The sequence below is a fragment of the Bubalus kerabau genome, chromosome 12 (assembly GCF_029407905.1).
Source record: "Bubalus kerabau isolate K-KA32 ecotype Philippines breed swamp buffalo chromosome 12, PCC_UOA_SB_1v2, whole genome shotgun sequence".
Taxonomy (NCBI): domain Eukaryota; kingdom Metazoa; phylum Chordata; class Mammalia; order Artiodactyla; family Bovidae; genus Bubalus; species Bubalus kerabau.
Genome location: NC_073635.1, coordinates 2311040 through 2335842, shown reverse-complemented (window position 1 = coordinate 2335842; position 24803 = coordinate 2311040). Strand labels below are relative to the sequence as shown.

General features: G+C 41.3%; 1 long non-coding RNA gene across 2 annotated transcripts in view; it reads left to right on the top strand.

The window, feature by feature from the left end:
* The window catches only part of LOC129624265 (uncharacterized), a 63407-nt gene that overhangs the window by 32931 nt on the left and 5673 nt on the right, over window positions 1-24803 (top strand). The gene's annotated exons all lie outside the window — the stretch shown is intronic.

The following is a 24803-nucleotide window of genomic DNA, read 5'->3' as shown; positions in this document are numbered from 1 at the left end:
ATGATCTTTTGGCTTATGCTCTCTGGTTGGATTTTAACCCCAGCTGGTTTACTTGGAATATTGACTCCCTGCTCGCTGCTCTAAACTCTTGACTCTGGACTTTTGTGATTTGTAGCGCTCACATGCCCCTCCTTGGAGAACCCAGTTTTCTGATGGGACTGTGAATCCTATAGCAGTTAATCTATAACCCTATGTCCATGGCCACCAACTGGCAATGAATTGTTCATGGCTTGCTGACTGACACTATCAGGATCAGAAAGATTTCTTCAGTCTGCTGTGTCATCATTAAACACATACCAGAAGAAGGAAGTCTTCATTCGGAGAGACAGATGCAGAACTCTCCCAGGTCCGTGTTTCCTTAGTGCTCTCAGTAGGAGGGTGTGGTCCTGCAGGGCTTAGGGAGTTTTAGTTTCCCAGGGCAGCAGTGAAAAAAAGTACCACCATCTGGGTGGCTTTAGACAATGGGAATTCATTCCCTGACAACTCTAGATCAAAACCAAGGTCTCCCCAGGGCTTGCTTCCTTTGAAGTCTCTGGAGGAGGATCCTTCCCTACTTCTGGTTGCCCAGGGGTTTATTGGCTTGTGCGGCATAAATTCAATCTCTGCCTCTGTGGTCACATGGCATTCTCTCCCTGTGTCTATTTTCCATCTTTTTTTTAAAGGGACTAGTTATAGGCGATTAAGGATTTACCCTATCCTAGGATGATCTCATTTTAACTAATTATATCTGTGAAAATGTGAAAGTGTCTGACTCTTTGCGACCCCATGAACTGTAGCCCACCAGGTTCCTTCTGTCGATGGAATTCTGTGGCAAAAATACTGGAATGGGTTGCCATTTTCTTCTCCAGAGTCCTGAAGTGAAGTGAAAGTCGCTCAGTCCTGTCCAACTCTTTGTGGCGCCATGGACTATACAGTCCATGGAATTCTCCAGGTCAGAATACTGGAGTGGGTAGCCTTTTCCTTCTCCACCAGTGTCCTGACCCAGGAGTCAAACCTGGGTCTCCTGCATTGCAGGCAGATTCCTTACTATCTGAGCCACTAAGGGATTACCTCTGCAAGGACTCTATTTATAAATAAGGTCACATTATGATGTATAGGGGGTTAGAAGTTCAGCACATATTTTGAGGGGACAATTCAAAGCAAGGTAAAGTAAATGAATGTGCAAGAAAATATGCCTTGTTTGCAGGCTGAGGTCATAGGAGTATTCTTCACTTCTATGATGAAATAAGATCTATTCCGTTTTTCTTTAAACACTCAACTCTCTTGTTCTACTTTTCTTTTTCTTCCATGGGTATAGACAAATATTTCATTTTATTTTTATTGCTACTATTAAAAATATTATGATATAAAAAATTGAAAGTGCAGTAGTGAATGGCATCTAGCATGTGTCTCCATGTCAGGGAGACTTTAGAATGTAATGAGGATTTTGGCAAATTTGCGTGTGCACACATCTTCAGAGAAATAATTGCTATTTAGCTCCTGCAGATTCCTGCTAAAAATAAACATGGGTCCACTGGTAATCTATTCTGTAAATGAATTATATATTCTATTCTATGAACTCAGGCATGTACTATGTGTCACTTCCAGGCAGAAGCCTTAAAGGACAGTGATGCTTTGGTATGTTCTTTTTCCTTTCTTTCAAATCATGGGGACAAGATTTTGGATAGAGTCCTCTGTCAGTCTCCTTGGGTGATAAGATAAGCAGAGGCCATTTCAGCCCATTGAGAACTGTCTTTTTTTTTTTTTTTTTTTTAATATTTAGTTTATGGTCATTTCTGTCTTAAACTAGCCCAGCTTGACTGATATAAACCATACATTTTTATTTTTATGTGAAATCTCCTAGTTTTTACATATTGTAACAGATGTAAATTTCTAAAAATGTTATTTATTTTTTTTTTAATGAAAATAGCACATACCAGTTAAAAAGTTGCATGGTATAGAAAATGTATAAAGTGAAAGTCACTCAGTTGTGAGAAAATGTATGATAAAATAGAACAATGTCTTGGCCCGCCCTCTCCCATTCCTGAATTCTTCTCCCGGAGTGGGTCCTGCTCATCAGCTCTGTGTATGTTGTGCTCCTAGGGTTGCCCTCAGCACACCTGGGGTCGTCCCGTGTTAGGGGCCCTCTGTCCAGGTGCCGCTCCTTCTGTGTCTTGTTCCCTCATTCGCTGAGCTGCCATGCAGCTGTCACTGTCTTCTAAAGAAAGTGAGTGAGAGGGACATTTCTTGTCTTTGTATTTCTGATGATTTCTATTTTCACATTTACTTAGTAGTTTGGTTCAGTTCAGTTCAGTTCAGTCGCTCAGTCGTGTCCAACTCTTTGTGACCCCATGGAAAAAAAAAAAGAATTTGAGTGTGAAAAATATTTTCACTCAGAGTTTTAAAGGCCATCTGACTGTATTTTAGCATCTAATACTATTATTGAGGTGATCCTGATTGGAGGTGATTTGGATCCTGAGGTGACCCAAAGTGATCCTGATTTCTGATTATTGATTCTTTGGGTGGTTTGAATATCTATTCTAAAAGAGTTCTCTATTCTGGTTGTTCTGAGAGTTCACAATGATGTCTAGGACGTGGTTATCTTTACATTCGCCTGTGCCTGAAAACTCCTGAATGGAAAATTTTCCTGTATTAATTTTTTGATAGTAATGCCCCCTCACCTCTTGGAATGTCTTTTTTTTCCCTAGAATCATTGACTGTGGTATGCCCTGGACCAATAATCTGACTTATCATCTCTTTCCTATTGCATAGCTCTGTATCTTTTGGTTCTGTTTTACTGGAGATTTCCTGGCTTTATTTTCCATCTCTTCTATAGATTTTTAGGAAAAATGTCATCTTTCATATTTTAAAATTTCTGATCTCTTTCTTGATCTCTGATTTTTCATTTTGACAACCATATATCTCATCTTTCTGTTTCTTCTGCTCCTCCCATTGAATTGTTTTCTGGAGTCCTTAATTTTTTAAAGTATTTTTATTTGTTTTGATCTCTTGAGTGTTGTAGGATTTTCTCAAATGCTTTGGTGCTCTTTGGCTGTCTATTGATACAGTGAAACACTGAGAAGCTGTTTGTAAGTAATATATGCAAGGGTGGGTTTTCTGTGAGGTTAGTGGGCAACGTCTGATATTTCTTTGGAGCTCCTCAATGTTAACACCATTATGTGTTTCCTTTGAGGTAGTTCAGGTTTCCAGAGAAGACTTCCTAGCTATATGAGTTTGGCTGCTGTTGCTCCAGGGCTAGGCAGGAGAAGAGAAGAGGGCTTAAGACTTCTCAATAGTTCTGTTTGTAAACTTTCAATCAATCCTCCTGCCTCAGCCCTCCACTGTTGAAATGTCCTAGAGTCTAGAATGGCTCAAACTCAATTCTCCAAAAGAGTGAACATTTACTCTTCTTTGGGGGTGAGTATAAAGGGAATTGCCTGGCCACACAGACTGGGAAAGGGGCTTGAAGGTCCAATTGCTCCTGAAAGAGGCTTTCCACTCATTTCAATATTAAGCCTTCAAAGTGTACTCTGAACTCTGTTACTTCTGAGACTTTCTAAATTTCCAAAAAGCAGATTGCATGATATTACTATTGCCTTGAGAAGACACTTAAGTTTCAGCCTTTTCTTTGCTAGGTTAGTTGTGTTGTGGTGGTGGTTTTTGTCACTAAGTTGTGTCTGATTCTTTTGCAACCCCATGGACTATAGCCTGCCAGGCTCCTCTTGTCCATGGGATTTCCCAGGGGCAAATACTGGAGTAGGTTGCCATATCCTTCTTCAGAGGATCTCTCCAGTCCAGGGATTGAACTTGCATCTCATGCATTGCCAGGTGGATGCTTTACCACTGTGTCACCTGCTAAGTTAGTTATAGCTCCTCAACTCACTTTTTGTTTTCCAAACTTTTGTTGGCACATCTTATACTCCATCACCACTCTCTTCCTGTCCTCTTAATCATCAGGGTTCACACTATTTTTATTACTTTGCTATCACTTTAGTGACATTTCATGAGGGAGTTGTGACAAACACATGTGTTTGGTCTGCCATGTTTAACCTTAACTGAATTTAAAAACAAATAAACCAGAACCATTCACTGTCTGGGCCTCCTTATCTTGTGGGCTGCCAGTTTGTGGTATCAGGTCTAAATTAATCTTTTGTTTCTACTGAACTTTATCTCTGATAAACATGACTCTAGGTAAGTAACATAAATTGGAATCTAGAGGTTTCAATATTCTTAAAGTATTTATTGTATGGGTTGCTGGTCTATTTTCTCTGTTGCCTTTAATGTCTTATGTAAATATACCTATTAGGTGAAGAATCTTCAGTTCTCACATCAGCATCTTTGACATTCAGAAATAAACCAACAAGGTACAGCATCCCTTGAGTGTCTGGAATAATTGGGATCAATTGGATTCTACAGCTATGGATGCTTTTATGTTGAGAATCTCTGTACCCCTGAATAATTAACAAGGCTTAGCTAATGCTCATCTTGTTTCTGTGTCAGTGGAAGTTCATGGTAATGGAATTTGACTGGTTTAATGCTAATGAATCACACGCCACGGCCAGGTGCCTCTCTTTTGTCTTAAACACTAAAGTCAGACTTAGAGCTTTGTTTGTTGTTAAGCAGATGCTTTGCCTCACCACCTGTCTTTCAGTTGCAGAAAATACATTTCATTGCAAAATTAAATCAGTATGGTTGTCTAATTAACTGCAAGAATCTGGACAAATTCTTTCCCTCTCTTCTCCTTTTATTTCATAATCCTATTCAAAACCACATCCCAGAAGGAGAGACAGCATGTCCTCATCAGCTCAGCCAGCCTTTTGTGAAGCAGGACTTCTTTTGTTCCAGCCTCTGCTGCCTTAGCAAAGAGGCAAGAATGTGAATGGGGGTCTGATCTGCTCTCACATCTTGACTTCCTAACCCATGAGGCCTGGAGATCCCACTTCATCAGGAATCTGTCTGAGAAGAGGTCTCAGAACACTTGTGACCAGTGTCAACTGGTCAACCCAGTTTTCCCAGGAGTCAGGAGCACCTCGGGACCTTCAGGGCTAAAACTAGCAGAGGTTAGTCAGCCTGGCAGTGTCAGGCCAGGGATGACATGTGCCCTTACAGGCTGAAGATTTTCCTGAGTCCTGCATGAGGTGAATGGATGCTTGTGTAGAACTGGAGAGACTGGCATCAGGAAGACAAAGACCAAGGCACCCACTGCTCAGCTCTCTGGCAGGTCTGTGCAGGGGTGGCCTTGGGCTGTTGGATGCCTTCAGCTGTCCCCACGTGGAAAGCTCCATGTTCACTCGCTTCAGATCCCATCACTTGCTCCTTGGTCCTTTACAGGATGTGTGGGATGGGCTGTGGTTATATTTCCCAGAAAGAGGCATAGCACAGAGTAAGAGCAAAGAATTTAAGAAAACCCAGTGCTGTGAATTCTTATCCATATGTTTTGATGGATTTGAGCTCTTTGAGAATCATGCATTTACTAACTGCTGCTGCTGCTAAGTCGCTTCAGTGGTGTCCGACTCTGTGCGATCCCATAGACGGCAGCCCACCAGGCTCCCCCGTCCCTGGGATTCTCCAACCAAGAACACTGGAGTGGGTTGCCATTTCCTTTTCCAATGCATGAAAGTGAAATGTGAAAGTGAAGTTGCTCAGTTGTGTCTGACTCTTTGCGACCCCAGGGACTGTAGCCTACCAGGCTCCTCATCCATGGGATTTTCCAGGCAAGAGTAGTGGAGTGGGTTGCCATTTAAGAAACAAATGGCAGGGATCTCCTGCTCTGACCTTCTCCTTCCTCACCAATCCCACCTTACTCCACTATACCTGACTCCTCTACACCAGGCTCCAAGGCAGGAAGTTCTGTCGGTCTGTCAAGAAAGACTTTTTTCAGGACAGTTGTGGCTCACCACCACCGTCACGTCATTGACCACTCGGGCTCCCCTTTTCAGGAGTTGTTCTGGCCACAGGCTGTCCCAGAGAGGTGTTGGAGCTCAGAGTGACCCCCCAGGGAGCACTCCTGCCTGGGGCCAGGTCTGCATGGCACGGATTTCCTGCTTCTCTCCATTAGAGCAGTGAGTCACTTCTGATGTGGTGGTTTTGCTCTCATTACATTAGTTTCTCCTAAGGCTCATTCAGAGACAGGGACTTAATTATTACTGGCTTAGTTACACTATCATACCTAGGAATTAAAGCACTTTTATAACTGGTCATGCTAACCAGTTCCAAATGCTCTCTGATTCACTGCAATAATCTAAACTATAATAATCAGAATATAATAAACATGAATCTTATACTTTCTTACCCTACAGTGTGATAATCATAAATGAAACTTAATAAATCACCTATAAAGAGATTAATGCTAGACAATGTATTATTGTCATGAATACATTCTTAATTGTTTGATCTGTCCTATGAATTAAAAGGAGAAACTGAACAAACATTTACTGAACATTCTTTACATGCCAAACACTATTATTTAAACAGTAGCACTGTCATATCCCCATCTTGTATGAGTGGTTGAGTGATTCACACATGACCACACACTTAGTAGTGTAAAAGCTCTGCTCCTCCTCTCACAGGCCTACCGCAGAGCTCATCTACAGCATGCTGAGTGGTGCTAGCCCTCCTCCTTGCTCTATTTTTGCATGACCCTAACACACTCAGATGGTAAAGGATCCGCCTGCAGTGACTCGGGTTCAACCCCTGGGTCAGGAAGATCCCCTGGAGAAGGGAATGCAATCCACTCCAGTATTCTTGCCTGGAGAATCCCATGGACAGAGGACCCTGGGTGGCGGGGGAGGGGCAACTATAGTCCATGGGGCTGCAAAGTATTCGACACAACTGAGCAACTAACTCTACTAACATGAAGTATGTGAGGAGATCAGGGTTCTTCCCAATAGAAGTTTGAGAGAAAGAGGAAAGGCAGTGGGAAGAAGATGGCAGCTGGAAAGCTTAATTCTGTGTACGCCAACTTTTCTGGGCTAATGGATGCTTGCATAGCCAGTAAAACATTATCCCTGGGTGTGTCTGTGAGCGTGTCTCCAGAACAGTTTAGCAATTCAGTCAATAGATGTGGGTGGGAATCTAATCCACGGAGGGTCTGAATAGAACTGGAAGGCAGAGAAAGGGTCAATTTGCTTGAGTTGGGACATCCACCTTCTCCTGCCTTTGGATGTCAGTACTTCAGATTCTTGCATGTTGGACTCAGACCTGGACTTACACAATTACCCTTCTGATTCTCAGGCCTTTGAACTGAATTACGCTGTAAAAGGGTCTTCCCAGGTGGTGCTAGTGATAAATAACCTGTCTACCAATGCAGCAGACATATGAGATGTGAGTTTGATCCTTGGGTCAGGAAAATATCCTGGAGGAGAGCAGGGAAACCCACTCCAATATTCTTGCCTGGAGAATTCCATGGACAGAGGAGCCTGGCAGGCTACAGTCTGTTGGGTTGCATAGAGTCAGACACAACTGAAGCAACTTAGCAGGCACACACACTATAAAAGTGTGAAAATGAAAGTGTTAGTCACTCAGTGGTGTCTAACTCTTTGCAACCTTGTGGACTGTAGCTTGCCAGGCTCCTCTGTCCATGGACTAAATCCTGGGGTGGGTAGCCATTCCCTTCTCCAGGGGATCTTCCCAACCCAAGGACTGAACCCAGGTCTCCTGCAATGCAGATGGATTCTTTACCATCTGAGCCACCAGGGAGTTATACATATACCTGTGTATTTTCCCCCATATCCCCCTATATCTCTTTTTATATGTATGTGTGTGTATATATATATATATATATATGTGTGTGTGTGTGTGTGTGTGTGTATAAAGAATGATTGCTGTATTAAGTGGGGTTTTCCAGAGACATAGAATCAGTAAGGATCTCCCTCTCTCTTTTTCTGATATCTGGGTCTTTCTCTGTATTATTCAAAGTCAAGCTTTCAAGCTTGATGCGAATCCTGACTAGATCATGAATATTCATCTCCTTTAATTCCTTAACAGTTATCTAATCCTTTCTCTTGCTCATCTTGCACTTCGCAGTTTGCTCATTTTCCTCTCTGTTCCTAGTTTGCTGAGGGAATTTTGGCTTTCCCTAGAATCCTTGAGAAACTCTCTGATCCCTTCCTTATTGATTTTGTTTTTGGTTAAGTATCAACTAGTATTTTAAGTTGTCACTTCACATAACTGTAAATTCTACCCAGACTCACATTTAAGAATACCCTGTACCTGCCTGGGACACTACCAGTGCATCCTGACTGGATCCTGGGGTGCTTTGAATATATTTTTCTGAGTTCCTAGAATTTAAAGTACTCTAATGGTTACCCTTTCATATTTAATATTTTAAAAATCTAATTTGGTCTCATGCAGTTCTCATTTTACTATTTTCTTTTTTCCATTAAAATGTTAATTCATGTGCAATTTTGTCATTATTTTATTATTTGGATTCATATAACTGTCATTTATAATTTTCTTCTGTATTTCTGAGGTTTTTGCATATTCTTCCAGTTTATCATCACCTAAACGTTTCACCAGGTGTGTTTTATGTTCCTTTTCCATTATTAGTGTTCAAATTTATGGCTCTTTGAGAAGCTCAAGGCCAGGACATCCCAGGGGAAAACATAATACAAGTGCTCAGTATGATCTGTTGAAAATGAATTCAGATTAGTAAAATAGTTTTAAAAAGTTTTGCCACTTCCTTTTCTGGTCAACAAAATATATCAAAACATTTCATTTTCTGATCTTTGACCAATTCTTAGTACATATATAGTGAGTGTCAAAGTCTCTAATTTCAAGGGACAACTTCTTCAATATATTTGGGAAAGAAGTTATCTATCATGTATTTGTCTGTGAATTGTCCACTTGGCAGCAAATTCTCTGAATTGCAAGTTCTTCTGAAACTGCTCCGCAGGGAACACCACACTCTTTGCTCTTGCTCAGTCCTCGGGTTTGCAGGAGCATGTCCTACTCAGCGGCTTCCCAGGTGGCGCTAGTGGTAAAGAAGCTGCTGCAGCGTTGCCACCACCTTGCTCTTGCACCCAGTAGGCTAAGCTCTGGTCTTATTTTCTGATCGTCACATTCTCGGCGCTCAGCATAGCTTCCATCCCATAGTCAATTCATAAGAGACATATTTTGGGTGAATAAGTGTTGATTGTCTGCTATTTGTCAAGCACAATGATGCTGGACACTGGGGATACAATGGTATAAAAAAGCCCCTGCTTCTCATAGTCTGTAGTTTCACAAGGAAGATGAAGAATTAAATGGACAATTCAGATAATATATGATAAGTGATACATCAGGTTGGTGAGGCAGAAAGAAGATGGGGAGAAGGGATACAGGTTGGGCTGAAGTAGGGGTCTAAGGATTGTAGCTGGGTAGAGGTGTGAAGATAGAGCCTGGTGACAGAAAGGAGAGGTATCTATGACCTGGGGGAAGTGTTAAGTGAAGGAACTGGAAAATTGATATTGTGCTCAAATTGATATGGGCTCATTATTTCAGTACTCTTGCCTGGAAAATCCCATGGATGGAGGAACCTGGTAGGCTGCAGTCCACGGGGTTGGACACGAGTGAGCGACTTCCCTTTCCCTTTCCCTTTCATTATTTCAAAGGCACAGAAGGTCTGGGAAAACTCTATACTCATGATGTGCTGAAGAAGAAAGCTACTATTCAGGAAGAGGTCAAAGAACTGACAGATAGAGAACTCGTATCGCCTAGTCAATTATCTCCACAGCTGGGTGTTGCACCAACAGCATTGCAAAATGTGATCCAAAGAGTGTTGGCTCAGAGCAGGGAAAAGTGTGCTACCCAGAGGGAAACTGAGGTATATCAAAAGAAAAGTGAATGAATTCTGGGTGGCTATAACAACAGATACCTACCATTAGAAACAACAGTTTCTCTTATGAAATTAAGAGATACCAACAACAATTTCAAGAAGTTCAGGAGCTGGATCTTGTTTGCTCTTCAGAGTTCAGGGTCATCACCTAGATGCTTCTAATTGAAGATCACCTGCCTTTGTTCTTGATGTGGTGCTTGCTTTGACTTCCTGGAATCTAGGGGTAGCTGAAACACAGAATTTGGAAGTTGCTGGCTGTGGATCACACACCTTGCCCTTCCAGTAGCCCCTTTGAGCCATGGATGTAGGTGCTCTGTGGCTATCATAGGTTCCCCCTTCCTGGAAATCCCCTTGAGACACACAGATAAGGCTTTGACAGTGACTTCCGATTGAACTTAGACTTGCAAAGGTTTCCAGCCTCCGGATAGGAGGCACTTGGAGAAAGAAGAATAAAGCCACAGGGAACTGGGGAGGAGTCTATATGTAGAAGTGAAACTGAATACTGTAAGTAAAGAAGAAGGTCCCCACTAAATTCCAAGGTGACGGGAAAAAGAGAAAGCTTCCTTAGGCTGTGTTATATCTTGGAAGTCGGAGGTTAAATCTGCTCCTGGCGTTTAGCTATGTGTGATGATCTACTAATCAGAATCTTTAATAAAATGTAAAAAGCCTCATTAGCAGGGAAAGTAACAAAATCCATTTTAAGAAGAACTTAAGCAAATCTTGAGAAGAGGAAAAAAATACAGTGATGGACAAGTTATTATATGAAACAGACATGAGCACATTATCTTAATCTCCTGGCCGATATTCTCCCAGGCTTTGAGCCATTTTAATTTTATTCCAACTTACAAATTACTTTAACTTTTCTAAGGGACACAGATGTGTCTTAAATTGATAAGTCAAGTGTCAAGCATCACTTCTAGTAACAGGCAAAGAATCCACAGTCTTTAATTTTTACATCTAATTGACTCCAGTTGAGGTGTAGTGAAATGTATATTATTTCTTAATTTGACACCTTTCATTGGAGAGGTCCTATTTTATATGCATCAGTCACAAGTGTGAAATTAGTCACTGGGAAGGCTAACTGTTCCAGATTCTTTTGACCTTATGGCTGGAAGGAATTTAATTGTAACCCTCATAAAAAGAAAGGAATTCTGGTCACTATGGAAGATGATTACATGGTCATTGACAATGTGAACTTGAATGGCTACATTAGTCCTTTAATTATAATGAATCAAGAAGAAATGTTCAAGGTTGGAGAGGAGGCACTTGATAGGGGATAATGACAGGTACTTATGCAAATAGTATCAACACTGACAGAACCAAGAGGCCAGAGCTTTGGGCCAGCTAGAGATTTCAGCCAGGAGGAAGTACAAAACCTTCTGAAGATTAAAACTACCATGTGAAATGACACGTATCTCTTCACTAAATCTCATGATGGAGATTTTCTTTGTTAGAATGGCTGTTCTATTGTCTTTTCCCTCTTAAATTTTTCATGCTGATTTATGTTTTTTTTTTTAATTAATTAATTTATTTTGTTTTTTGGCTGTGGTGGGTCTTCGTTGCTGAAAGTGGGCTTTCTCTATTTGAGGTGAGTGAGGGCTGCTATCTCATTGTGGTGCTTGGGCTTCTCGTCGTGGCGCCTTCTTCTGTGAAGGAGCTCAAGTTCTTGGCACACAGGCTTCAGCAGATGCAGCACTTGGGCTCACAAGCTGTGGCTCGTGGCTCGAGAATACAGGCTCAGTAGTTGTGGTGAACGGGCTTAGTTGGTTCACGACACGTGGAATCTTTCCGGGCCAGGGTTGAACTGATATCTCTTTTAGTGCAAGGTAGATTCTTATCCACTGGACCACCAGGGAAGCCCCCTAATTTAGTGTTAATTCATTTAAATGGGATTGGAGGGGGAAAGAAAAAAATAGCTGAGAACAACATGTCAAAGGCTCTCAGAAACTGTTTTCTTTGTTTTTCTCAGTGAAAAACAAAGAGACCAATAAAAAATTTTGTTTGTTTCTTCATTTCTAACTCTTGCTTCAACATCCATCATCTCAAAGCACCCAGGGCAGTTCTTAATGCAGAGAACATACACGTTAAGACTAGATGAATAAATTACTGATTGAACTAATGGATAATTACAGGGATATGAATGTGGTAAAGGGCAAATGAAAGAAACTAAAAACTGAATTAAGGAAACAGCTTTAATATGAGATCTCAATTAATATACCTTTTGTGACACTGCAATTAATGTGTTTCTTGAAACCCTTTAAAGAAGGTCTGTTGAGAATACTTGTGAGATAATCCTTTTTAGTCAGAGATTCCTTAATTAAGGTAAGAATATACAAACAGCTTTTGCCACCCACAGGCAAAGTACTGTTGTTTTGTCAGGGTAATGAAACTGGTTTCTGTTTATAGAAAACCTGGCAGTTTTCCCTGGAGTTCCTTCTCAACAATGAAAAAATGTCTCAAGAAAAAATATGTTTCTTCTTAGGATATGGGGAAAGAAGAATCCTTCCTCGGTTATAATGCTTCCTTCCATATGCTACAATAATCTCCCCCTCCTTCTCTTTTTCCTTCTCTCCAGGGAAAGAGACTTTATTTGATGTGTCAGTTTGGGAGAAGACACTGATCCTCACCCTCTTTACCAGAGCCACTTTGCCCACAAGAAGCCTTTAGGTCAGAGATTCTCAAAGTGTGTTCTTGGACCAGCAGCATTAGGATTTGCTGGAGACTTGGGAGACTTTGTTGTACAAATGAGCTAACGATGACCTTTGCATATTGGTCCTATGTTGTTTATTTCTATATAGCTGTCTTTCTTTGCAGTTAAAAGTCCACTGGCACCCAGTTTCACTTTTATTTTATTGAGATACAATTGACATACAGCAGGGTAAGTTTAAAGTATACAGCATAATGATTTGACTTACATACATCAAGAAGTGATTATCACAATAAGTTTAGTAAACACTCATATTCCCTGGTGGCTCAGGTGGTAAAGAATCTGCCTGCAATGCAGGAGACACAGGTTTGATGTCTGGGTCAGGAAGATCCCCTGGTTGGGCATGGCAACCCAATCCAGTATTCTTGCCTGGAGAATTCCATGGACAAAGGACCCTGGTGTGCTATAGTTCATGGGATTGCAGAGAGTCAGACATGACTGAGCAACTAACACTTTCATTTTCATCTAGATACAAAATTAAAGAACTAGAAAAAATGTTTTATTGTGATGAGAGCTAAGGATTTACTCTCCTTACAGTTTCATATGTAATATGTATCAGTGTTAATCATCCCGAATATTATCTCTCTTATAATTGAAAGTTCTTACATTTTGAATGCCTTCATCTAATTCTGTCCCCTGCCCTTCTTCCCCACCTCAACCTTTGGCAACCACCAATCTGATCTTTTTTAAAAATTTTGTCTTTGAAGTATAATTGATCTAGAGCACTATGTTAGTTTCTGTTACACAGCCTAGTGATTCGACATTTCAAAATGATACCCATAAGTCTAGTTACAATATGTAACCATATAAAGATATGACATAGTAATTAACTGTATTCCTCATAGTGTACATTTCACACCCTTGACCCATTTATTTTGTAACCGAATCTATGCCTCTTAATCTCCCTCACCTATTTCTTTCCTTCCTTTTCACTTCTCTTTCTCTCAGGCAACCACCTGCTTGTTCTCTGTATCAATGATTTTGTTTCTGTTTTGTTTATTCATTTGTTTTGCTTTGGTTTTTAGATTTCATATGTAAGTGAAATCACATAATATTTGTCTTTCTTTGACTTACTCACTTAGCATAATACCAACTGGGTCCATCTATGTTGTCACAAATGGCAAGATTTCATTCTTATTCATAGCTGAGTAATGTTCCATTGTGTTTATATACATTGTGTGTATGTATACACCACACTTTCTTTATCATATCCATTTTTTAAGTACAGCCCTAATAAGCAGATTTTTTAGCCATATACGATCTTTCATGTTTTGCATACCCCATGAAATTTCACCCTTCTGCTAACCATAGAAAAGATAAGATAAATCCTTTAGCTATAAATAGACTCCAAGCTCCTGCTGACCTTCAGAGCTCTGTGACCCAGAGACTCCCTGCTGGGCAGCAGAATAATAAACCCACGCTCGCCTCCCCAGGGGGTGGCTTCTAAATTGACTTATGCTGTAAGAGACTTTCCCCATGTGCAAACATGTCAGAGTCACGGAAAGAATGCTTGATGATCTTATGGTCACATCTTTTTCCTGATCAAATCCAACATCCAGAAACTCACCACAGAATTGCCAATTTCATTCTCAGGCCCTGCCTCAGATTCACTGAATCAGAAACTCAGGGCTGGGGCCCAGAAATCTGTCTTTAATGATCCCTTCAAGATTGCATTTCATGTTGGAGCTTTACTGCTGCCTAAGTTTTACAGGCAGGAACCTCTCAGTGAGGCCCACACTCCTCTGGCTTTTTTTTTTTTTTTTTGCTATGACCTGGTAAGTAAATTTCTATATTATTAATCTATTGCAGTGTAACAAATTATTCTTAACATTTAATGGCTTAAAACAATAAACATTTTAACTTTACAATTTCTGTGGGTCAAGAATTCAGAAGCAGCTTAGCAGGGTGGTTCTGGCTCAGGGTTTCTCCTTGTGGGTACAGTCAGGATGATGGCTAAGTGTCTGTCCCAAGGGTCTTGTCCAGGAGAGTCAGCTCCCAGGATGGCTTGCTCCCACGGCTGTGGTCAGGAGGACCCAGCTCCTCACCATGTGAGTTTGTCTCTTGGGCTGCTGGGGTAACCTCATGACATGTCCCCCAGAGTGAGAATCCAGAAGAAAACAAGATAGAAGTGACGGCTTTTGTAACCTAGCCTCAGGAGTCACATTTGCCATTTTCATAGTATCTTATTGGTCGTGCAAGTCAGCCCCCTTCAATATGGGAGAGGGCTTTGCAAGGTGGCAGGTGTCCTTAAGGGCCATCCTGGGTGCTGACTACAATATTCTCTCTAAATCAGGAGTGAAACACTGGTAACATACATTTTGCAAATGTCAACCTAAATAGAGAGTTAAACTGAAGCAAGCTGCAATGACAAGAAATTGAGTTTATTCAGGAACAGCCGAGGGATTACAATTCTGGAAACACAAGCTGCAGCAGGTTGCAGGCGAGTCCTGTGAATGCTGGGGGTGGGTTGTATTCATGGACCACGCGGAGGGAGTGCAGGCCAGGCACAAGCAGTAAGTTTACTGACTTGGAGTCGGGAGAGCTTGTTGGCAGATGTTCCTTGGTCAGGAGATAAGTCTCACTCTTTCCTAAAACAGGGTTTTAAAGGACTTCAGTCTTTAAATTCTGTTCTTCTGAGAATGCGTGCAAGATTCTCTATTTCATCTCCTTTGGTTCCATCTTAGATTGAAATCCTTTCATGTGAACATGGCAGGTATCTATAATCAAAGTGGATATTTTTCCTGTCTGTTCATGCCTCTATTATTGACCCTCTGAAAACCCAAGGTATTAAAAAGTCTTAAAGCCTGATAATCCTTTTTTTGCATTTTTTTCTAGTTAACTGCTTATTAAACATCTCTGTCAGGATGTCCCACAGCACAAGGTCAAAAATTAAATTCCTGATATACCCTGCTAAACCTGTTTTAAAAAATACTCTCCTCTCAGAGTCAAAAGCATCACCATGCATCCAACTGCCCAAGTCAGGAGTCTGGGAGCCTCTCTTAACTCCTGGTCCTGTGTCAAACGAGTCCTGTCAGTCAGCAAAGACGGCTTCCTTGATCTCCTGAGGAGCTCTCAAACTGCTCCACCTCTTAGTTTCATGATCACAGTATTTTGTTGTTGATCTAACCTCCTTTATTTATTTTTAAAAATTAATTTAATTGAAGGATAGTTACTTTAGAATATTGTGATGGTTTTTCTATACATCGACATGCATCGGTCACAGGCACACGTGTCCCTCAGTCCTGAGCCTCCTCCCCTCTTCATCCCCAAACCATCCCTCTGGATTGTCCCGGGGCAAGAACAACCATAGTCTTTCTCTCAACACGACTGAGGTGGCAGCCACCGGTTGGCACCCTGTCATTCCCGAGGTTAGATGTGGGACAGAGCGAAGGCAGGGAGGCCAGCTGCAGGTTGTGATGTCACTCACACTGAAACAAAAAGGCTGTGGTGGTGAAGAAGAGAATGTGAGAGCTAAAATGTGGATGAGTTTCAAGATCCTTCTATCCTATGTCTAACCTTATAATACACAACAGACAGAAGTTTTATGTTGCCAATGTTTCTTCCCTGATTTAGAGAGAATATGGTAGTCAGCCTCCAGGATGGCCCCTAAAGATACCTGCCAGCAAATCACAGGACTTGGTGATTTTTCTAAAGTGTTATCTTGTTTAACCCCATAGAGAGTTCATTTCTGTCCTTGAAGTTCCAATTCCAAGTATGCACACAACACCTTCTTGACCCACAGTGGTTTTTATCTCCGTTTCCTCTCTTGAGCACTACAGTCTAAACTTATTCCAGACCTATGATTGCCAACTTCTACTTACACCAAACTCGTTTACATTCCCCCCTCCCTCTGAAACTCTTCTCAGCTAGTGCTAGTGGTAAAGAACCTGCCTGCCAATGCAGGAGATGTAAGAGATGTGGGTTTGATCCCTGGGTCGGAGAGATCCTTTGGAGGCATGGCAACCCACTCCAGTATTCTTGCCTGGAGAATCCCTTGGACAGAGGAGCCTGGCTGGCTACAGTCCATGGAGTCGCAGAGTTGGACATGACTGAAGTGACTTAGCACACATGTACATACTCCATCTGAAATTCCCTTGACTCCATCCTATTCATTTGCAGTTTTTGGGTATTCTTCGGGTCTTGGTTCAGATGTTACCTTCTCTGGGAGGTATTTTCTGACTCTCAGGTTTAGGGGAGAAACTTTCCCGTGGCCCCCCCCCCCTCCCACCCCGGCATCTCTGGCTAACTAAGCACAGCATTTACCATCTGAGCATGGAGATGACTTCCCTGCATCTCTCCTTCACTGCCCCGCACGGTGCCTGAGGCCAGGATCACGTCTTACTAAGAGCTGTGTGCACAGCACCTGCCGCAGGTTCAGCATCTGATCTAGCTTACTACTGAATGAAGACTTTTACATTCTTATTTAGTTCAGTCAGTTCAGTTCAGTCACTCAGTCGTGTCCTATTCTTTGCAACCCCATGAATCACAGCACGCCAGGCCTCCCTGTCCATCACCAACTCCAGGAGTTCACTCAGAGTCATGTCCATCGAGTCAGTGATGCCATCCAGCCATCTCATCCTCTGTCGTCCCCTTCTTCTCCTGCCCCCAATCCCTCCCAGAATCAGGGTCTTTTCCAATGAGTCAACCCTTTGCATGAGGTGGCCAAAGTATTGGAGTTCCAGCTTCAGCATCAGTCCTTCCAATGAACACACGGGACTGATCTCCTTTAGAATGGACTGGTTGGATCTCTTTGCAGTCCAAGGGACTCTGAAGAGTCTTCTCCAACACCACAGTTCAAAAGCATCAATTCTTCAGCGCTCAGCATTCTTCACAGTCCAACTCTCACATCCATACATGACCACTGGAAAAACCATAGCCTTGACTAGATGGGCCTTTGTTGGTAAAGTAATATCTCTGCTTTTCAATATACTCTCTAGGTTGGTCATAACTTAGTTACTTTGCTTTTATTCTCAGTGGGAGGTTGTCTCCTTTGAGTGATGGCTATTTCGTTTAATTCTCTTTGTCCTCTCTCCCTCCTGTCTTGCACCTCCTCCCTGCTTTCCCACTTCCTTTCTCCCCATCATTCTTTCTAAAACCTTTATTGATCTCCTATTGCATTCCAGTAAATGCTCTTGTGATTTCTATTTCTTCACACTTATTCACTAGATTTCTCCAGTTGCTGCTTCCTATTTCTACCAAGAATGTGGGTAATTTTTAAGATCATTCTATCCTGTATCTAACCTTATAATATGCATAGTAGACATAAGGCTTTGTGTCAAATCAGAGGTGTGATGCCTTTGGCCTATGGCAATGCACACGTCTTGCTTTATTTTTGTTCTTAAACGTATAAACATACCTGAGTGAACAGGTGAAGGAGGTTCCTTCTAGAGGACTCTGCTTGTGAGGAAAATGATACTAATGTGATTTGCTGAACTTCACAATGTGTGAATAGAAGTTAATGTGGTTGGGACCGACATCATAAATCGTGGAGATAGATGTGACAGTGGGGTGCTGGTAAACTGGTTCTCTGAGAAAGGAATCCCTGATTTATAGCATTTTTCAGTTTTCATGGTATAAATACTCCTACCATGGTTGATACTGAGCTAGAAATGGAATGAGTTGATCCAGCACATCAATACTGTATCAGGGGTTGTAGGTTTGGTACTGGCTGCTATTATTAATTTTTCCAGAAGTTGCTTGCTCTCTTTTCTGTTTTATTCCAAAAGAATTTTATTGAAGTATAGTTGATTTACAATGTTGTGCTTATTCTCTTTTCTGAAACTTGCCCCACCCATTGCAGAGTCGTCAGCTGGATTATTTCATTGGGATTAGGGATACTCCACTAAAGCTGGGCTGAGCAAAATACTTTCTAGAAAACTTGGATTTGGAATTAGTTTGGGTGATTTCATCAACAGAGATATAAATCAGGAGTTAGTTACAGTGGCCATTACCTTCACATGAGCTTAGAATAGCATAAGCTCCAAGCGGCAAAAGAGACAGGATATGGAGGAAAGGAATGGTTGGATTTCCATAGCTCTTTAGCATCTGATAATGAGAAGCGTCTCTCCCTGCCTATGAATGGGAGAGACCCCTTCATTTTACCTTACCTCTGCTTAAGCTGCTGCTGCTGCTGCTAAGTCGCTTCAGTCGTGTTCGATTCTGTGCGACCCCATAGACGGGCAGCTCACCAGGCTCCCCCGTCCCTGGGATTCTCCAAGCAAGACCACTGGAGTGGGTTGCCATTTCCTTCTCCAATGCATGAAAGTGAAAAGTGAAAGTGAAGTCGATCAGTCGTGTCGGACTCTTAGCGACCCCATGGACTGCAGCCCACCAGGCTCCTTCGTCCCTGGGATTTTCCAGTTAAGAGTACTGGAGTGGGGTGCCATTGTCTTTTTCCGGCTGCTTAAGCTAGTCTCCTGTTATTTGAAAACAGAAATGTTAATAACAAAAAGGACCCGGATGGAAACCAGCAGTTTGCCATGCCTCTCTTTCCCGCATTCATCCCCCCCTCCCCCGCACCAACTATTTATCAACTCCTGAAATAATAAATTCACTTCTGAACCTATAAAGTCTTGATTAAAGGTTTCAGAGAAAGAACGGCTCTTAGAGAGGATTTCTTTCACTATACCAGCTTCCAATGGGCTGGTGGTTTTCAAAGCATCATTCCTGAGAACCTACCCTTTCTCCAAACTGCCTCGGGGTCTGGAAGAACAAGAATATAAGGCAGAGGTCCAGGCTTCAAATGTAGCACCAACCAGGGCAGCTCTGGGCTTATCTCTTTTAAATGTATTTTGCTCTATTTATGATTTCATTTACATAAATGTTTGCCCTGCTGAAGCCTTAGGTAAAATTGTGGAGAGATGGGCTTGATTCCAGAGCCCAATGCTCCCTTCCTGCTCCACCCTTCTCTCGGGTATCTGTGTTCGCTCAACTCCTCATTAGATTTGTTCACCTCTGCAACTCTTCGTAAGGGGACAGATAATTTAGAACACATGAATACATAAGGCCTGAAGCTTTACCTTTCTAAGACTAAGCCAAGTGGAGTGCAACTGGAAACCAAGAAAAGAAGCTATAATACTAATACTGCTAACATTGATAAAAATTTCACCTAATATGTGGAGAAAGTACATTTTTGGTAGATGTGGGTATGTGATGTGTTGAGTTGGGGATGATCTCCTGGAAGAGGAACTCCCCAGGTCAGTAGGTGCCCAATATGCTACTAGAGATCACTGGAGAAAAAACTCCAGAAAAAATGAAGGGATGGAGCCAAAGCAAAGACAATACCTAGTTGTGGTTGTGACTGGTGATAGAAGCAAGGTCTGATGCTGTAAAGAGCATTATCACATAGGAACCTAGAATGTCAGGTCCATGAATCAGGCAAATTGGAAGTGGTCAAACAGGAGATGGCAAGAGTGAATGTCAACATTCTAGGAATCAGCAAACTAAAATGGACTGGAATGGGTGAATTTAACTCCAATGACCCTTATATCTACTACTGTGGGCAGGAATCCCTTAGAAGAAATGGAGTAGCCATGATGGTCAACAAAAGAGTCTGAAATGCGGTACTTGGATGCAATCTCAAAAATGACAGAGTGATCTCTGTTCATTTCCAAGGCAAACCTCTAAATATCACAGTAATCCAAGTCTATGCCTCAACCAGTAATGCTGAGGAAGCTGAAGTTGAACGGTTCTATGAAGACCTCCAAGACCTTTTAGAACTAACACCCCAAAAAGATGTCCTTTTAATTATAGGGGACTGGAATGCAAAAGTAGGAAGTCAAGAAACACCTGGAGTAACAGGCAAATTTGGCCTTGGAATACGGAATGAATCAGGGCAAAGACTAATAGAGTTTTGCCAAGAAAAGGCACTGGTCATAGCAAACACCCTCTTCCAACAACACAAGAAAAGACTCTACACATGGACATCACCAGATGGTCAACGCCGAAATCAGATTGATTATATTCCTTGCAGCCAAAGATGGAGAAGCTCTATACAGTCAACAAAAATAAGACTGGGAGCTGACTGTGGCTCAGATCATGAGCTCCTTATTGCCAAATTCAGATTTAAATTGAAGAAAGTGGGGAAAACCACTAGACCATTCAGGTATGACCTAAATCAAATCCCTTATGACTATACAGTGGAAGTGAAAAATAGATTTAAGGGACAAGATCTGATAGACAGAGTGCCTGATGAACTATGGATTGAGGTTCATTGCATTGTACAGGAGACAGGGATCAAAACCATCCCCATGGAAAAGAAATGCAAAAAAGCAAAATGGCTGTCTGAGGAGGCCTTACAAATAAGCTGTCAAGCTTCTAATCCTTCCTACTCCTCAAAAAGAACCCTTAAAAAATCTTTGGTTTGTTTAGCATCTACACTTTGTCAATTATATTGCTATTTTCCACCCCTTTTATTATATTCTTAAAGATGTAATTGTCATTTTTGAGTAGTTAAACATCTTGAGTAAAAAAGGAACCTCCAAAAAAAAAAAAAAAAAGGGAAAGATATAAGCATCTGAATGCAGAGTTCCAAAGAATAGCAAGAAGAGATAAGAAAGCCTTCCTCAGTGATCAATGCGAAGAAATAGAGGAAAACAACAGAATGGGAAAGACTAGAGATCTCTTCAAGAAAATTAGAGATACCAAGGGAACGTTTCATGAAAAGATGGGCTTGATAAAGGACAGAAATGGTATGGACCTAACAGATGCAGAAGATATTAAGAAGAGGTGGCAGGAATACACAGAACTGTACAAAAAGATCTTCATGACCAAGATAATCACGATGGTGTGATCACTCACCTAGAGCCAGACATCCTGGAATGCGAAGTCAAGTGGGCTTTAGAAAGCATCACTACAAACAAAGCTAGTGGAGGTGACGGAATTCCAGCTGAGCTAGTTCAAATCCTGAAAGATGATGCTGTGAAAGTGCTGCACTCATTATGCCAGCAAATTTGGAAAACTCAGCAGTGGCCACGGGACTGGAAAAGGTCAGTTTTCATTGCAATCCCAAAGAAAGGCAATGCCAAAGAATGCTCAAACTACTGCACAATTGCACTCATCTCACATGCTAGTAAAGTAATGCTCAAAATTCTCCAAGCCAGGCTTCAGCAATACGTGAACTGTGAAATTCCAGATGTTCAAGCTTGTTTTAGAAAAGGCAGAGGAACCAGAGATCAAATTGCCAGCATCCACTGGATCATGGAAAAAGCAAGGGAGTTTCAGAAAAACATCTATTTCTGCTTTATTGACCATGCCAAAGCCTTTGACTGTGTGGATCACAATCAACTGTGGAAAATTCTGAAAGATATGGGAATACCAGACCACCTGACCTGCCTTTTGCTTCCTGACCTATATGCAGGTCAGGAAGCACCAGTTAGAATGGGACATGGAACAACAGACTTCTTCCAAATAGGAAAAGGAGTACATCAAGGCTGTATACTGTCACCCTGCTTATTTAACTTATATGCAGAGTACATCATGAGAAACGCTGGGCAGGAAGAAGCACAAACTGGAATCAAGATTGCCAGGAGAAATATCAATAACCTCAGATATGCAGGTGACACCATCCTTATGGCAGAAAGTGAAGAAGAACTCAAAAGCCTCTTGATGAAAGTGAAAGTGGAGAATGAAAAAGTTGGCTTAAAGCTCAACATTCAGAAGATGATGATTGTGGCATCTGGTCCCATCACTTCATGGGAAATAGATGGGGAAACAGTGGAAACAGTGTCAGACTTTATTTTTGGGGCTCCAAAATCACTGCAGATGGTGACTGCAGCCATGAAATTAAAAGATGCTTACTCCTTGGAAGAAAAGTTATGACCAATCTAGATAGCATATTCAAAAGCAGAGACATTACATTGCCAACAAAGGTCCGTCTAGTCAAGGCTATGGTTTTTCCAGTGGTCATGTATGGATGTGAGAGTTGGACTGTGAAGAATGCTGAACGCTGAAGAATTGATGCTTTTGAGCTGTGGTGTTTCAGAAGATTCTTGAGAGTCCCTTGGACTGCAAGGAGATCCAACCAGTCCATTCTAAAGGAGATCAGTCCTGGATGTTCTTTGGAAGCAATGATGCTAAAGCTGAAACTCCAGTACTTTGGCCACCTCATGCGAAGAGTTGACTCATTGGCAAAGACCCTGATGCTGGGAGGGATTGGGGGCAGGAGGCGAAGGGGACGACAGAAGATGAGATGGCTGGATGGCATCACTGACTCGATGGACATGACTCTGAGTGAACTCTGGGAGTTGGTGATGGACAGGGAGGCCTGGCGTGCTGCGATTCATGGGGTTGCAAAGAGTCGGACACGACTGAGCGACGAACTGAACTGAACTGAACTGAACGTAATTGACAAAATATTGAATAGATATAATAGTACATCAAGGGCAATTGGTAGTTGAGTGCTCAAAAGTTTTAGGGAAAAGTAGAAAAGATGATTTTATTGCTAAATATGTAATATAAAATATCTTGCATTTTTTTATTTGCCATGAATATTTCAGCTCTGATATCTTGCTATAGGATTTATTTGTGGGCACTGTTACTCAACTGGAAAATTTATGTATGACTTTAATTTTAATGAGAATGATGCCTCATTTGCCTATCTTAAATATATAGGCTAAATTTTGTTCAATTAACAATCATTGCTTCATTTTTCTTACTTTTTCCTTTGGTAAGTTTCTTTTTGATTTTCTTTTATAGTTATTTTAATGTCACTGCTTTACTAGAGCGCCTATTATCTGGTGCTATGATTTAATCTTTTCCTATGAACTTTTTCTGCAGTGATTTGACTTTTTTCTGTCATCTGTTCGTTTTTATAATCCCCTCTTTTCTTACCACTGAGTACAATTTGACTGTACATGGTCTACTAAATTTTTTAGAACTTGCCATCTCCTTTCATAAGATTTTGAAAGGCTACAAGAGCTAAGATTACTTAACATATAAAATCTTTACCATGGTCTGAGCTTTCTCCTTTTTCTTGTAATTTCAGCAAATGTTGACTTAGTATTTGCTACCCTTCCTCCCCCTGCCTCTGGGATGAAAATAACTATAAAGATAAGCTGAAGCAGAATATTTACTGAATATCTACTCCATGGTGACTACTAAGAAATATATCTTCCATTTTCTTTACTCTTCATGACAAACCCGTATTTGAAGTAGTAACAGCCTCAGTTCACCCACAAGGCAACTTTTTTATGTATCATTGAATCATACAGATTTCATGGGGCTGGGCATTTCTTACTTGTTTCTCTTCATAGCATAGGAAGATGTTTGCTTTCGGAATATCGAATAGCATTTCTGACATCCTGATGTCCTTGCCACTGCACTATGTGTGAAATTCCATCTAAATATTGGTGGTGCATGCATGTGTGCATGCTAAGTCACTTCAGTTGTGTCCAACTCTTTGCAACTCCATGGACTATAGCCCTCTAGCCTCCTCTGTCTGTGGGATTCTCCAGGAAAGAATATTGGAGTGGGTTGCCATGCCTTCCTCTAGGGCATCTTCCTGACCCAGGGATCAAACTTGCATCTCCTGTGGCTCTTGCATTGAGGGTGGATTCTTCTGACCCAATGGGGAAGCCCAAATATTGGTGGTAGCTTTGATTTATTCTTTTCTCTTTGTGAAAAGAGGCTGGCATGAATTCAATATAGAAGATTTTTTATAGATAATTGTTACTTCTTAGGATTTTCACACCTAATATTTTTTTAAATAGTAAAGACTTCTAGAACTCAGTACTGAGTATCCACTGGGGTTGACTGGTTTTAAGGGGAGCAAACCATTTATTAATTTAATAAATGTCTACAGAGAGAATTGACTGTGTGTGCATGTAAAATTATGTTAATTTGCCATTTCTAACTTTCTGCTATCTCTAAAGAGACTGATCCCAACTGGAAAAACCAAGAGATAGGCACATTTTTTGGTACAGAAAAGGAAACTAGAAAGATAGAGGCATGTGGATTAGGCTGATAAGATGAAGGTTGGAGGGGTGCATGGGTTGACAGAGGATGATCCAAAAAAGGAGAGGTAGTGTTTGGGCTTTCCAGGGACTTTGGAGGGAGATATGTGTTTAATCTTCATGGAAACCTGCAAGATAGGTATTATTAGAGCCTACCATCAGGAAACTGAGAAACACAGATATATCTGGGGAAAACACTGTCAAAATAGCAGGATTTGTGTTTGGGGGTGAGGAGGCACAAAGGTGAATGGTGGATACATTTCAAGAGGATTTACAACATTTTTATTGTGTCAACTGCAAGGCAAACCTTCTTTTGTGTTTGACCACAAAATCAATAGTGTAATATATCATT